This window comes from Malania oleifera, chromosome 8 (genome assembly GCF_029873635.1).
Source record: "Malania oleifera isolate guangnan ecotype guangnan chromosome 8, ASM2987363v1, whole genome shotgun sequence".
NCBI classification, from domain to species: Eukaryota; Viridiplantae; Streptophyta; class Magnoliopsida; order Santalales; family Ximeniaceae; genus Malania; species Malania oleifera.
Window position 1 is genome coordinate 80,768,600 of NC_080424.1, and position 6,000 is coordinate 80,774,599.

At 37.5% G+C, this 6,000-nt stretch overlaps 1 protein-coding gene across 1 annotated transcript in view; it reads left to right on the forward strand.

The window, feature by feature from the left end:
• LOC131161646 (MFP1 attachment factor 1-like) overlaps positions 1–3,664 on the forward strand; it is a 38,241-nt gene extending 34,577 nt beyond the window's left edge. The window contains exon 3 of the transcript XR_009138588.1: positions 3,431–3,664. The gene's annotated coding sequence lies outside the window, so the exon portion shown is untranslated. The remainder of the gene's footprint in view (positions 1–3,430) is intronic.
• Positions 3,665–6,000: the final 2,336 nt, after the last annotated feature.

Consider the following 6,000-nt stretch of genomic DNA (forward strand, 5'->3'; position numbering starts at 1 on the left):
AGGTGATAGATAGAATGCAGACTGGTCAGGGTGAGGAATTCTGCATTTCAGATGACGAAACTTTATGGTTCCGTTCTAGATTATGTGTTCCTGTTGATATTGACATCAGGAAGATTATTTTGGAGGAGGCTCACAGATCTTTGTATACAGTTTATCCCGATAGTACGAAAATGTACAGGGATCTGCGAGAGTTCTATTGGTGGAGTGGTATGAAGAGAGAGATTGCCGAGTATGTAGCCTAGTGTTTGACGTCCCAATAGGTAAAAATTGAGCACTAGAGGCTGGCGGATCAGTTGCAGCCACTATTTATCTCAGAGTGGAAGTGAGATCATATATCTATGGATTTTGTCTCCAGGCTGCCGTTGACATCGCATGGCCAGAATACAATTTGGGTAATAGTAGATCGATTGACTAAAACTGCCCATTTTCTCCTTATCAAGATCAGCTATTCCCGATAGTACGAAAATTATTCCCTCAGCTGTTTGGCGAAGATTTATATCTAGGAGATAGTTCATTCTCATGGGGTGTTAGTATCTATAGTGTCAGATCGAGACACGCGTCTCACGTCACGGTTCTGGAGAAGCTTGCAGGAAGCTTTAGGGTCTCAGCTATCATTCAGCACGACATTCAATCCTCAGTCGGATGGGCAGATTGAGAGGGCGATACAAATAGTAGAAGATATGCTTTAAGCATGTGTTTTAGATTTTGGGGATAGCTTGACTCAGTTTATGCCGCTGGTAGAGTTTGCGTATAATAACAGTTATCAATCCAATATTGACATGACACCATTTGAAGCTCTATACGATAGAAAATGTCATTCTCCGTTATATTGGGACGAGATAGGTGAGCAGCGAGTTGTGAGACCAGAGCTTGTACAACAGGTGTACGATAAGGTTCGGCTCATCGGGGATAAAATCAGTGCAGCTTAGAGCCGACAGAAGAGTTATGCTAATAATTGCTGCAGGAATTTGGAGTTCGATGTGGGTGATAATGTATTTTTGAAGATTGCTCTACTGAAAGGGGTTATGAGGTTTGGTAGAAAGGGTAAACTTAACCCTAGGTTTATCAGTCCATTTGAAATTTTAGAGAAAGTGGGACCGGTTGCCTACAGGTTATCTTTACCGCCTACACTATCCAAGATGCACGATGTATTCAATGTATCTATGTTGACAAAATGCATCCCAGACCCTCCTCATATTATCAGTTATGGTGAATTAGAGTTCAGTGATTCACTAGTGTATGAGGAAGTGCCAGTACAAATTTTGGATAGGAAAGTGTAGGAGTTACGTAACAAGAAGATTCATTTAGTAAATGTTCTATGGATGATTCATGCAGTAGAAGAGACTTCTTGGGAGCTCGAGGAACAAATCAGACAGAAGTACCTGCAATTGTTCCAAGAAGTTTAGATGTAATTAGGAAATGTAAGTAAATATGTAATATTTCTTTTGCAGGTATATGTAATACTTTAGTTAGTAAGTGATATTTTAGTTTTGGGGGAATTTTCTTTTGATATATGTAATCTTTCAAAAGTTGTTTGTAATCACGGTATTCCTTTGCCATAAATGAGGGTAAGTAATTAAATAAGTAGACCATTTTTCCTTTAAAGGATGATGAGTTGTATGAATAGTAAATTTCGAGGACTAAATTTTATAAGGAGGGGAGAATGTAATGACTCAAATTGGAAACAAAAACGTTCATCGACGACATTATCCTTTGGGAGTAATAATCGAGAAATTTAATCAAGGACTCGTTGACGAATTTAGGAGATTCATCGACGAGGATAGCATAAGGTCTTGTCGACGAGGCTATGTTTCATCGACGAGAAAATACTGAGAGGTTTTGGGGCAACTCTGAATCTCATCGACGAAGGGAAGACCTCGTCGACAAATTCACTATTGACCTCGTCGACGAGGTGACGTGGCTCGTCGACGAAGCCACTAGTATAAATAGTGTAAAACTCAGATTTAATCGCAGAAAAATTAGAAAATCACACACTGTCTCTCTCCCTACGATTTCTCTCTCCTCTCTCTTCGATTTCGGCTCTGTCATTCGCCGAATTAACGATCAGAGGCCATCACGATGCTCCTAGAGAAGTTCTGTCCAAATCTGCTGGAGCGGATCGTTGATGGAAGTGAGTTGAAATTCATCCCTGAGTTGAAGTAAGACATTTTATTCAGAATTTAGGTTTTCCGTAGTTATAGGAAATGTTATTCACCGGAAAATACCAAAGTTTAATTCGGCGAGTTATCGTTTTTAGGGTGTTGAACGGGGAACCCTGCGGGTGCAGGACGAACATTTTTAGGGGGTTTTCTCAGTATCAAGTAAGGGAATAAATTAAAGTAGTTATTTTTCATGCAATTTATTATTATTTAACAACAAATTAATTTTCAGGAAAAACATGTATTATATTGGTATATTATGAGAAAATATTACTGTTATATAGAAAATGCGAATTTAGAATGAAATGTACGAATTTACTCAGCTTTGTGTGGCATGAATATTATTTTCATGAAAAGTATTTATGATATGACAATTTTATGAATAAACATGTTTTCAGAAATTATGAAATAATGCAGTATATGATAATTTTGAAGTACATGATAAATGACTTATTTACTCAGAATGATATGTATGAGATTTTCAGCACAAGGCCGTGTATGTTATATGCTTTCGGCGCAAGACCGTGTTTATAAAATGTTTGGCACAAGACCGTATTTATGAAATGTTCGACGCGAAGCCGTATTTATGAAATGTTCGGCGTGAGACCGTATTTATGAAATGTTCGGCGTGAGGCCGTATTTACAAAATGTTTGGCGCGAGACCATATTTATGAAAGTATAGAAATGCTATCAATCGATTTATGTTAAATGTTATAATATCATGTACTATATGTTATCAGAACTCGGATGTTAGTTTAGTTCAGTTCAGGAGTACGATACCGTAACTATATAGATAAGATATCTATGTTCAAATTGGTGCTAACCACCCTACGAGGGGGTGGGAGATGGATAGTTGATGTGGCTTTCAGTGTAGAGTTGTAGACGTCCACTTGGTAGTCCAGACCAGGGTGTGGCGGACCCATTGTACTTACAAACATTTTTGACTCGACAGTGGTCGGCCAGCCATTGTCGGGTCTTGCTTTCGGGCTGCACAACCCGTCATAGGAGATAATACATGACATCAGTTAACTATTCATCCTGTGTATGTTTTCAGTATTATCAGATATAACAGACATTTTGTGAACGATATGATTTATTAGAAAATACGAAAGTATATGATGATCCAGTATGTTATGATGAATGTTTACAGATATATGAAATGTGCTGTATATGTATAATTGCATTAAATATTCATGTTGCCACATAATTGTATTTAGTTTATTTTCCCTTACTGAGAAGTTTCTTACTCCCAAAAATTAAATGATTTTCAGGAAATTCAGAAAAACCGGCGGAGCGTGGCCGCCGTTGAGTTTATTGAGTTACCTTGCTAGGAGGGTAAGTGTTGTGCTAGGATCAACGGTTTTTGTTGTGGGATCCTAGGAAATACTTTTTGGTGTTTTTGGATATTCTGGGGATTGTATATAAATATAGAACGTGATGGTTTATAGTTAACTTTGGTATTATATATTCTATGGTTTTGAGAATGTGATTTATATTTACTACTATTTAGGTTTTCGCTGTGAATGACAGGTGTCCCCATTACCCACGGGTTCGGGTTGACATTATTATCAAGTATGTTTTAATATATGATAAGATAAGCAGGTCGTTACATTATACCACTACCTCAGACACTGCTTTAGCCCATAAAGTGATTTCCTCAATTTACAAACCAAGTGTTCTAGTCTGGGTTGATTGAACCCTTCTAGCTGTCCCATGTAAATTAGCTCCTCCAAGTCACCATGAAGAAAATTTGTCTTTCATCCATCTGCTCCAAATGCATATCAAAATATGCTACCAAACTCAACATTGCCCTAATGGAAGTGTGTCTCACCATAGGGGAGAAGATCTCATCATAGTCAACCCCTTTCCTCTGTGAGTAACCCTTTGCTACTGAACGAGCCTTGAATTTTTTTCCTTCTTTTTTCTGATACTGCTTCTTTCTTCTTGTACACCCATTTGCATCCTATTGTTCTTTTCCCCTCTGGAAGCTCCACCAACTCCCACGTCTGATTCTTATATAGAGACTTCATCTCGTCCACCATAGAACTCATCCATATACTCTTCTTTTGGTTGTGCATCCCCTCTTGAAAAGTAGTACGATTTCCACTACTAGTAATGAGTGCATAAGAGACCAAATTGTCAAAACCATACCTGGTGGGTGGGTTGATAGTGCGTCTGGGGTCTATTTATAGCTAACCGGGTCTAAGCCAATTCGGGACTATTCAACAGGGCTAGTCTCCCTCTTCAGGCCCATGCCTAGAATACAATAGATAAAAAACTTTACGTACACGAAAATATGCTTTTTACACAAGTAGATATGTACCACTATGCACAATATAATCAATGCACCTCAAGCAGATAGGAAATATAAGCTCTATGCTATACATGTGCTAAACACTTAAATCTAAAGAATATACTCAGTCAAGCACAAAAGTGTATCAATATCCTTTTCTTTGAAACAATGTATGAAATAATCTTAATATCAATTTAGGATTTCAAAGATGCTAGCAAGATGATTCAAACAAACTCAAAAATATTTTCTTTATGTACTTAGCACAAGAGATGTTTGAATGCAAACTTATTAAAATATTTTGCACACCAAAAATATTGGCTAAGGAATCTTGCAATATCAATGCAAAGACCCACAAGCCTCAAAGTTCTCCACACACTAGATTTATTAAGTTAAATTGGCGGCAAACTTTATGCTTAACTCTCAATAACAAAATCAATAAACAATCACTATGAGAGTTATAAGTAATATGGAATGATGCACAATATCAAAGTTTTAGAGTGTATGGAAGTAGTATGAACAAAATAGGATTTGAAAATTTGAGAGAGTTTTGGCTTAATCTTTTTTACTAATCACTGATTAATTGAACAAATGAGGAGATATATATAGGAAAGGAGAAAATTATGACCGTTAGGGACAAAAGGGTAATTATTAAATTTATTTTAAAAGTGATTAGAAAAATTAACCATGTTTAACCTTATTTACCTCGGTTAAAAATTGGACCAACTTGAGAGTTTTGGGTACCCGATCCATAGTTCGGTCACCCGAACAGACACACTCAAAAAAGTTCTTTTTGCCCAAATATGGGCTCAGTTTGCTGAACCAAAGGCTATTTCAAAAGACCGCCGTTCGGGTGCTCAATCCTGAGTTCAATTTGCCAAACGCATGTGTTCAATCATCGGAGGCCTTTTTGAACGTATAAGTTTGGGTTGCCAGGTTGGTGGGATAAGTCAGAGTAATGGTTCGGTCACCCGTGGACGCTATGGTCAAAATGGTTCGGTAGCCCAAAACCAAGTCAACCTTCTTACCAGTCAAAGCTTTGGTCGCCCGAAGTGTTTTGAACACTAAGGGTTCGGTCGCCCGAAACCTCACAATTTTGGCCCTTCATGTCATATTCCAATTCAATTGTTTCCCTTGATAATATATGTGATATTGGGGACTATCTTAAGTGTAAGTGCAAGGACCTAGGGTCTCTCTAAGGTCTAGGCTTTTCAATTAAGCCTAAAAACCTGGCGTCAGTCTACTGAAGGTCGACCGAAGTTTGTCTATGGTCATTTGAGCTTTATAGTTCTTATATGCATGATATGTAGATCATTACAGACCATTCTACTTTACTATTACAGACCTGAATTGAATATAATATAAATTACAATAAAATGAATCTTCTAGGTCTTCACTTCCCTTCAAGTTCATGTGCACCATATGATACTGCCAATTAATCCTGCATACAAACTTGGCAAACATTAAATACCAAAGTATTTGTCATAATCAAAATGGGATATGACCAATAAGATCAAAAATCTCCTTTTTGATGATGACAAATACCATATG